General features: G+C 45.5%; 1 non-coding gene across 1 annotated transcript; it reads right to left on the reverse strand.

The window, feature by feature from the left end:
- Positions 1-5,658: 5,658 nt before the first annotated feature.
- LOC129406298 (U1 spliceosomal RNA) lies at positions 5,659-5,820 on the reverse strand. Its single transcript, XR_008630914.1, has one exon. It is a non-coding gene; the product is annotated as a U1 spliceosomal RNA (small nuclear RNA).
- Between the last annotated feature and the right edge of the window lie 4,801 nt (positions 5,821-10,621).

Below are 10,621 nucleotides of genomic sequence, written 5' to 3' on the forward strand. Positions count from 1 at the left end.
GAGCACTAAGCACCACTGGGTGTGGTTAAAAAGGAAAGAAATTGAGGTTGGGGGGAAGAAGAGACAGCAATGAGGGCCAGGGGTCAAGGGGATTGGGGTATATTAGTAGTGTAAAGGAAGAGTATAGTTAAATATCCAAACCACAGAGTCAACAATACTGAAATCATCAGACCCAAACTTTAACAACCAAACTTAAAAAGGTGCTTGTCAAGATGCAGGCTGGCAGGGATGAGGCTGGCCACCTGGGAACATTGGTGGAAGGAAGTTAACACTGTTGATGGGATTGGTGCTGGAACACTAAGTCTAAAACTCAACTATGCATAATTTTGCAAATCATAGTGCTTTAATACAATAAAATTTCTAAAAAAGAAAGGTTGTTACTGGAGTACTGGAGCCTGGAGTGATGGCACAGCAGGTAGGGCACTCACTTTGCTTGTGGCTGACCCAGTTTCCATTCCTGGCAGCCATATATGGTCCTCTGAGCCCACCAGTAGTGATTCCTGAGGGCAAAGCCACGAATAAGCCCAGAGCGTCCCCACAAAAAAAGAGAGAAAGAAAGAAAGAAAGGTTATTACTGGTAAGACAGCTGGAAAAAATCATAACTCTGAGTAATACTTCCATTTTAAATTTATTTACTTTTTATTTCATAATCTTAAACAACTCTGCGATCCAGCTAGACTTGGATGAGGTACAGGAAATGATGGACACCTGGGCTGGAGTGATAGTATAGCAGGTAGGGTGCTGCTGTATCGCCTTGCATGCAGCAGATCTGGGTTTGATCCCTGACAGTCCATATGGTTCCCTGAGCACTGCCAGGAGTAATTCTGAGTCTAGAACTAAGATAAATCCCTGAACACCACCAGGTGTGGCTCCCAAAAGAAAACAAAAGAAAATTATCGCACCCAAAGAACTTCAGGGAGAACCCAAGGAGTTTGAACATTTTGAGCAGATGGGGGGAAAGAGGCTCTCTCCTAAGCTACAGAAGGAATGGTCAGTGGTTAAAAGACAAGTCATATTGCTTACACTTGGCCACAGTTGGAACTATTTATCTTCTCACTGTCTTGCTGTTCCTAGGCCCACAGCACTCCATGTCTCCACAACACTCATGCCCTCTTCCACGTTGTCCCAAACCACTCAGTCTTGGCAGTGCTGATGAAGAACTGGAAACCATTTATACTGAGTTCAGCACTTGCCACCAACAAGTGCTTCCGGGTGAAAGTCTCATCATCAAACTCCCCCTAGATGGACTTGCAGCCCGTGCCACTATGGTGAGTGAAGTCTCCACCCTGACACATAAATCCTGGAATGATTCTATGAAAGTAGAAACCAAATCCTTTCTCCTCAGTGCCCAGAACTCAAACATTTTCTGCTGTCTTTGCAACTTTGTCTGCAAACAGCTCAAAGGAGACTGTGTCCAAAGCCTTCCAGTGGCAGTCCCTCGTGTAGAAGTACATGCGCAAAGTGTACTGACCACAGCTGCGCAGCAGGCGAAAGCAGCTGCTGCAGCTGGTGGTGTCTGCAATGCTAATACTTCTATTTCTTATTCCTCTAGGGACTTCCAAAATTGGTAAAAAAATTTTCACCAGCCTGCAAGGGCTCTATGAACCTCAGCTTAAAGGAATCAACATGCAAAAATAATGCATTTGCGAAGGTCTGATTGGAAGATCTGGGTAATAATGCACTTTCACTGGCAACCTCAGAAGCTAGGGCTGGAGAGACAGAACAGGGTCAGGGGAGCATTCACTTTCATTCCCCAGCACCACATAACAACTGAGTTATAGTGATAGTTACACTGGGTGTGGCCCTGGGGGCTCCCAGCATCAACAGATGCCCCTGCTCTGGAGGTCTAACAGACAAAACCTACCAGCAGAAAAAGCACAATAGCATGAGTTTCAGATCAGCCAGGAGGAACAGTGCAGGAATTTAGAGCCCTTGCCCTGTAAACGCTTGATTCAGACCCCCCCACCCCCCGTGCTCCACACAGGGTGTGAGACAGGCCTTCCTGCTGTCTGTGAATCCCCCATGGCAGCAATTTCATGCCACACTGCAGCCAGGTGTGTGTTCGGATTACCAAAAATGGGCACCACTGGCCCCCTCATCCGACCCCAAGAGTACCACCTGTGAGCACATGGGCTGGAGGTGCGAGCTCAGATGAATGAAGACGTGGTGCAGCCTGCAGCAGCCCCATTGTGCACCACACACCTTGGGTGTCTGCGCTGAGTGGGAGCCTGCAGAGAGCATGCTTGCAAGCTCCACAGTCAAAGGAAAGTGTGGCTCGTGTGCAACACCCACAACATCGATAATAATAACAAAGGGTAGAAGATAGAAAAACTAATAAATTTTTTTTTGCTTTTTGGGTCACACCCAGTGATGCACAGGGGTTACTCCTTGCTCCGCACTCAGGAATTACCTCTGGCAGTGCTCAGGGGACCATATGAGATGCTGGGAATCGAACCCGGGTTGGCCACATGCAAGGCAAATGCCCTACCCACTGTGCTATTGCTCCAGCCCCCTAAAAACTAATAAAAATTAATAAGAGGGCCAGGGTGTGGCTCAAATGGTACAATGTGTACCTGGTAAGTTTGTTTGTTTGTTTAAAATTTTTTTTTATTGAATCACCATGTGGAAAGTTACAAAGTTCTCAGGCTTATGTCTCAGTTATACAATATTCAAACACCCATCCCTTCACCAGTGCCCATATTCCACCACCAAAAACCCCAGTATACCTCCCGCCCCAGCCCCCCCACCCCCAACTGCATAACTGATGAATTTCACTTCATTTTCTCTTTACCTTGATTACACTCCATATTTCAACACAAAACTCACTATTGTTGTTGGAGTTTTCCCCCAAGAAAGACAACCCTACTACCAAGGAAGCATTTGATAATTAGTTTTCCATTGCTGAGAATGAAGAGATATGTAGCCCCACTGCTCCAAGTACATAACTCTTTTTTCCCTTTTTCCTTTTCCTTTTTTTTTCCCCCTCACCCCCCTTCCCGCGCCTCATAGTATGGTGGACACCACGCCACGTTTCTCCCTGAAAATGGGAAACAACCGGGAAAGAGGGATATTTCCTCTTCTCAGCCGGCGTGGGGCTGTTGCTTAGTTCACAGTCCAGAGAAATGGCTGCTATTTTGATTACCTTCAATATTTCAACAAAAAAACCTCACTGTTATTATTTGGAGTTTTCCCCCCAAGTCAGACCTGCTAAAAAGGAACCATTTCACATTGCTGACAATTAAGAGATGTTAAGTCGCGCGGACGCTGCGCGTTTTGGATTTTTGTATAAAGTCCAGGGAAAATTCTGCCAGAAATGGCATAGCCCATCTCACAGTCCCAGTGCATTGCTGTAAGAAGCTGCGCTGGATGCCAAAATGTGTTAGAAGGTCTCTGGAATCAAAGTCTTTAGGCACAGAAGGTCCATTACCTGGTATGTTTGAAGCCCTGGATTAAATCTCTAGTACCTGGTAGACCTGAGCTCCACTGGGTATGGGGCCCCACAACTACAAGAATTAAATAATTTCTGTTTTGGAGCTACACTTAACGGTGCTCAGTAGACCATTTATGATGACCAGGGTTAACTCCTTCTTGGCTACATGCAAGGCAAATGCCATAACTCTGTATTATCTCTCTGACCTCAGTTAAATGATTCTAAAAAATAAAATAAGGTGTTTAAAGTTTTGCATGGGAGGGTAAAAAAAATAGTTTTAAGTAGAGAAATAGATCACTGGGCTGAGCACATGCTTTGTGCACGGTGTCAATCCTTGGCACTCCCGGGGCCCCCACCACTGCAGGGAGTGACACAGAACCCCGAGCTTGGAGTAACTTTGAGCAAACCTAGGTGCCACCCCAATACAAAACCAAACACACAGAAACTGAGTTTGAAATGGTTAAAGTGGTAAATAAGATATTTAATGTAAATGTAGACAAGCTTCCTATTGACAAAGAGATGGCTCAGGGCGAGTGAGGAGATTTTCTTTATATAATGAAGAAGTAGAGTTTATTTGCAAAAAAGTTGTCAAAGGTTTACAACTCATAGATACTTTCTGAGCTCAGTAATTCCAGGAAAAGAGTTTGCTGAGGAAATCTTGACCTGCTCTGTATTGCTCTTTCTAGAAGACCCATTATTACGCAATCTTGTACCAAGAAATATGCTGCAATTTCTACTTCTAAAAAACAAAAGTAAGACTGGGGAGATAGCTCAAGGGAGTGGAGCCCTGGTGGCCCCCTACACTGGCTGGCCCTGGCCGACACTGTCAGGCAAGCCCCCACGTCTTGCTGGTAAGCTTCCCTCCACTCCCAAATAATACAAGAATTCATCAGTACCTCGTTATTTGGAATCTTATGTCAAACAGGGTATAGCTAAAACTAAACTTCCTTTTTTCACCTTAATAGGTCTATTGGTCTCCTTAATGACTGCAGTTTTGTTTTTCTTCCTTCAGAATTAAATTCTTTAAATGAAAGAGTCTTTTCTTCTTGTCTCTTTTCTAGTGGGGGGCACACGTGGCAGTGCTCAGAGGTTACTCTTGTCTCTGAGCTCAGGAAATCAGTCCTGCTGGTGCTTGGAGAACCGTGTGGGATACTGGGGATTTGAACCTCATTCAGCAGTTTGCAAGGCAAACAAACACTCTACACACTGGGATAGCTCTCTGGCCCCCTCTTCTTTTTTGTTTTTTTCTTTTTGGGTCACACCCAGCAATACTCAGGGGTTACTCCTGGGTCTGCACTCAGGAATTACTCCTGGCGGTTCTTAGGGGACCATATGGGATGCTGGGAATCGAACCCGGGTCGGCCGCGTGCAAGGCAATCGCCCTACCCACTGTATTATCTCTCCAGCCTCCTGACCCCCTCTTTTTGTCTCATTTTGAAACCTCCCATTCCTCCTAAACCCAAGTCTGGCTTCTATCCCCCTCATGCCAGTGACACTTAACTCAGGACACCATTGACCCTTAAAAATATTATTGATATGATGTTACTTGTTTTAAGCATATAATTAAAAATTTTAGTAAATTTATAGAATTATACAATCATCATGCCAACCTTGTTTTCTTTTATTTTTCTGCAACGCCATAAATCAAACCTAAAGCATGAAGCCACCTCCTGGCCCCCGCAATGCCTATCTGGGGTGGGTTTTGGGTCCACCCTACAGTGCGCAGGCGCTAGTCCTGGCTTTGTGCTTGGAAGTGATACCTGGCAGTGCAGGGTTCACCCCTATGTGGTGCCACGGATTTGAACCTAGGTTGACGGGATGCCAGGCACCTGACTAACTCGCTGTACTATCTCTCCAGCCCCACAACTGATATTTGAACATTTCTGTCACCTCCCCAAAGTGCCCAGAGTTGGAGAGATAGACCCAGGTTCCAACCCTGCCCAAGCCCTCACAGAAGTGAGCTGTGAGCTCAGAACCAGGAGTAAGCCCTTCCCAGGGAAGGGAGCTGAAAAGCCTCCACTGACTACACTCCTGGTTTTCTTCCAAGCTTTCTGGTTCTTCCTGGTTGACATTTTCTTTCTTTCTTTCTTTCTTTCTTTCTTTCTTTCTTTCTTTCTTTCTTTCTTTCTTTCTTTCTTTCTTTCTTTCTTTCTTTCTTTCTTTCTTTCTTTCTTTCTTTCTTTCTTTCTTTCTTTCTTTCTTTCTTTCCCTCTTTCTTTTCTTTTTTTAAGGGGTGAGTGCGAACGCAGTCCCCCATTGCCAAAAATTATGCAGTCGAGTCTCCCACATTTGGGGAAATTAGGGGTTAGCACATCCAGAGTGCAGTGGATAAGCCTCATCCTAGGAAAGCCACATTCGTGATCATGGTATCTCTCCTGCCAGGTAAGCATGATGACATTCTTTTCTTTTCTTTTTTTGGCTTTTTTGGTGATACCCAGTGATGCTCAGGGGTTACTCCTGGAAGTGCTCGAGGGACCATATGGGATGCCAGGAATCGAACCTGGATCGGCCACGTGCAAGGCAAGTGCCCCACCCTCTATACTATCACTCTGCTCCTTGGATGGCATTCTTAGTTTGACTTGTGACACTGTTATTCCGTTGAGTTCCTTTGACCTTTCAGCCTACATGATGCTTAGGTGACCTCATTGTCCTGATTTCAGCTGCCACCTGTGAACTGAAGATGTCAAAATATCTACTTGCGGCTCAGACTTGAGTACTCACCTCCAGCCTGGAGGTAGAGAGGTGAGACTCCAACCTCCTGATGTACAAGTGACTGGAGTTCTCTCTGGCTCTGGCTCCAATAAAAAGAATATAGGAAATGGCCAATAGTGGATAATTGTCCCTGACGGGGCACAGTAGTTTAGGTTGCACTTTGTAGTGTTCTACCTCAGTTTGACCTCCAGCACCCGTGGCCCTCTGAGCACTCCTAGGCATAGCCCTCCAGGGTTGGAGCCCACTCTGAGCACTGCCAATGAGCCTGAAGGCCCTCAGCACCACAAGGCTGAAGCAGCACCAGCTCCTGGGGCCCTTGAACCAGTTAGTCAGGTTGACCAAGCACCCTGGGAGTGACCCTAGGCCCCCTGTCATTTGCAGGATTCTCCCCCTCCCCCACCCATACTTAAGAGATAGATCCAGTTCATTTGGAGGAGGGAATTAGGATTCTTGGGACCAAGTACGTGATCAGTAGTAAAGCATAGGCCTCACCTATCTGAGGCCTTATTCAACAAAGCATTGCAAAAAAAGAAGAAGAAATTCACCTGTTTTTTTTTTTTTAACTTTGGGCCAGGGCTGGAGCGATAGCACAGCGGGTAGGGCGCTTGCCTTTCACGCAGCCGACCCCTGTTCAATTCCTCCTCCCTTCTCAGAGAGCCCAGCAAGCTACCGAGAGTATCTTGCCCACATGGCAGAGCCTGGCAAGCTACCTGTGGTGTATTCGATATGCCAAAAACAGTAACAACAAGTCTCACAATGAAACATTACTGGTGCCTGCTAGAGCAAATCAAATGAGCAACGGGATGACTATGAGTGTGACTGTATCTTTGGGCCACACCCAGCAATGTTCAGGAGTTACTCCTAACTCTGACCTCAAGAGTGAGTCAGAGCTAGGCAGTCCTGAGGGGACCATATGAGATGCTGGGGATTGAGCTCAGTTTGGCAGCATGCAAGGCAAACGTCCTACCCATTGTACAATCACTCCGGCCCTCACCTATATCTTATTAAACTTCTAAGTGGTAGAGGAGATATGAAAAAGATACGCTCTTTGATGTTTACAGACCATAGTATGCTATTTTTTTATTTTTGATGTCTACAGACCATAATATACTATTTCTTTCCCCTTAGGCCACTCATAGCGGTGCTCAGGGGTCACTCCTGATCCTGCACTTGGGAATTACTTCTGGCCAGGCTCAGGGGGAACTATAAGTGATGCTAGGAATCAAAGCCAGGTGAGCTGCATGCAAGATAAACACTCTATCTGCTGTATTATAGCTCCAGCTCCTCCCATAATATATTCTTTTTTAAATTTTTTTTAAATTTTTATTTTCATAAGGTTGTTCACATTAATTCATCCATAGTATATTCTTTTTGACAGATTTCATAAGGCAAAGAACATTTTATTTACATTCTTTTTATTTTTGCTTTTTGGGTCACACCCAGTAATGCACAAGGGTTACTCCTGGCTCTGCACTCAGGAATTACTCCTGGCGGCACTCAGAGGACCATAAGGGATGCTGGGTATCGAACCCAGGTTGGCTGCGTGCAAGACAAACACCCTACCTGCTGTGCTATCGATCCAGCCCCCCCATTCATTCTTAATTAATTATTTTAGGGCTTGAGGGTCACAGCTTAGCATTTGTTGTGTGCTTGGGGGGTTCCTCCTGGCAGTGCTCAGGGGACCATGTGGTCTTGGAAATCAAGCACAAACGTCACACATGCAAAGCTCTTTGTGTTGTCTCTCCAGCCCTTATTTACTTTTTTGTTTGTTTTTTGCTTGTTTGTTTTTGTGTTTTGGGGCCATACCCAGCAGTGCTCAGGGCTCATTCCTAGTTCTGTGTTCAGGTATCACTCCTGGAGGAACTCAGGGAACCATTTAATGGTGCCTAGGTTTGAACTCAGGTTGACTGCAGGTAAGGCAAGCTCCTTATCAGCTGTACTATCTCTCTGGCCCCTAATTTATGTTTTTTTTTTAAATTTCTCCCCCACCCATCTTTGCCTTCATTGCTGTTATCCATGACCTGGAGTTGCCCACCCGCATGGCTGTGATACTCACGCGGTCACCTGTGGTGCTCACCAGGGCTTCCACATCAGGTTGTAGTGCTTGCACCATTGACCACAGCGCTCCCCAAGGTTTGTGCTCCTTTAGTTTGCATGCATGCCACTGTGGGCTGGCACTCTTCATTCAGACACACACGTGATGACTGTGGTGCTGCTGGCAATCACTGTGATGTTGACATACGTGTTCATCAGAGATCACACTTCCTGACCACGGCCTTCACACATCTTTTTAATCACCAAGGTGCTTGCTGGGGGGTGTAGTCTTTGTTTTGTTTTGTTTGGGGGTCACACCCAGCGGTGCTCAGGATGTACTCCTGACTTTGAGCTCAGGGATCACTCCTGGTGGAGCTTAGGGAACTACCTGTGGTGCCAGGGATCAAGCCCTGGTTGGCCGGGTGCAAGACAAGTGCCCTGTCCATTGTGCTATAGCTCTGGCCCCTGATGTAGTCTTTTAAGGGACTGCAATGCAGTGGGATGTTGCTTGTGCCAGGATGGCAGACAGCAGAGCTGCCAGGCTCAAACAGCAGGCAAGCACTCATTGCATAGGGGATATTGGGGATACAGACTGGAGACCATAAGCCAGCAAGGTCAGTGATCTAAACCCCTGAGCTGTTCTGAGAGAAATAGCTATGATTTTGCTCTTTTTTAATTAAAAAAAAGTTTTTTTGGCTTGATTTTGGGCATAGTGCGCAGGTCTTACTTCTGGCTCTGTGCTCAGAACTTGGGGGCCCTAAGGTTGCCAAGGATCGAGCCTAGGTCAGCCTCAGTCAAGGCAAATGCTCTACCCACTGTACTATTGCTTCAACCCCATCATCGGGTTTTTTTTATTTTCTTGTTGACTGTGCTTGGGGATACTCCTGGATTATTGCTCAGAGGAAGATTCTAGCAATGCTCAGCTGAAATCAAGGATTGGGCACGTGCTTAGGCACGTCAAACTATCTCTTCAGCCCCCAAATAGTTTTAGTGTACCACATATATTGCTTTATCGAAACTTATATTTATTTTTTTTATATTTGTCTCATATGGAGATATGAGACATGAAGACAGAGCATACTGGAAAATTACTGGTATGGTGAGGGCTCATTTTCCCTTCCTTTTAAGAAAATTGCAACTGTTTTTGTCTTTGTGTCATACCTAGAAGTGCTCAGGGATAACATACAGCTCTGTGCTCCGGAGTTGCCTTGAGGAACCACATGTGGTACTAGGGATCAAACCTGGACCTCCCACATGCAATGCATATGTTCCACCCTATCTTCTCCTAATCAGTATTATTATTGTTTATTTGTTTGTTTGGGGCTGTGCTCGGGGCTAGCTGTGCTCAGGGCTTACTTCTGACCGTGCTCAGGGCCACTCCTGGTGGAGCCATGGGATAATATGTGGTATTGGTGATTGAACACAGATCAGCCATGTGAAAGACAAGATCTTCCCTGCTATATACTCTCTGGCCCTCAGCCATATAGTTTTGTGTTCCAGTCATAACTATCTTAATTTGTCCCATCATCTACCAATTTAGGAAGGGCCTATGAAGCAATTCGGACAATAAGATGTAATAGAGAATGTGCTAGGGGGGTTCTGGGGAAATTTTTCACTCATGGATATACATAGAGACCTATTTTCCTTCCTGTTCCTTTATAGTGTCTGCATGTGTCAGTGGAACTGGGACAGCAGTCTTGTGATCATTGGGAAAGCTGGTATCCAAGGGCAAAGTCAATGCACTTGTTAAAGCACTACAGAGAGACAGAAGACATGGTCCTCGCAGATGTGGCTGGCTGAAATGAGACTATTCTGAAGCTGCCCTAACTTGAAGCTTCTTCATGTGTTCTGCCCTATTTAAATTATTTAGAACTGGGTTTTCTACTTCTTGTAGCAGCAAGATTGCTAACTGATAATGAATGGATAAGAGCAAACAACCTGTACTTCAGTGTCTTTTTTTTTTTTAGCTTTTTGGGTCACACCCAGTGATGCACAGGGGTTCCTCCTGGCTCTGCACTCAGGAATTACTCCTAGCAGTGCTCGGGGGACGATATGGGATGCTGGGAATTGTACCTGGGTCGGCTGCGTGCAAGGCAAATGCCCTACCTGCTGTGCTATTGCTCCAGCCCCTCTTTAGTGTCTTTTTAAAAAATTTTCTTCATCAGAATCAGATTACAGTAAAGTGTAGACAAAGGGCACAGGTCAGCTTTGTTGTCTGTATTGAACTACAGCTGCAATAAAGATGTTTTTGCAAGCGTCCTTTGGAAAAGGCTTTTAACACACTAACCTTGATACTCTCAGATCTGGGCAAGCAAGACAATTAGTATGTCAGGTAAGGTTAGTAAACGAGAATGTAGGATCAGTGCTATGGAAGCCTTTTGCTTGCTTTTTATTAGTTTTATTCTTTTTCCTGGGACTAGAACCCAGAGTCTCACACATGTAAGA

The sequence above is a fragment of the Sorex araneus genome, chromosome 6 (genome assembly GCF_027595985.1).
Source record: "Sorex araneus isolate mSorAra2 chromosome 6, mSorAra2.pri, whole genome shotgun sequence".
Classification (NCBI taxonomy): domain Eukaryota; kingdom Metazoa; phylum Chordata; class Mammalia; order Eulipotyphla; family Soricidae; genus Sorex; species Sorex araneus.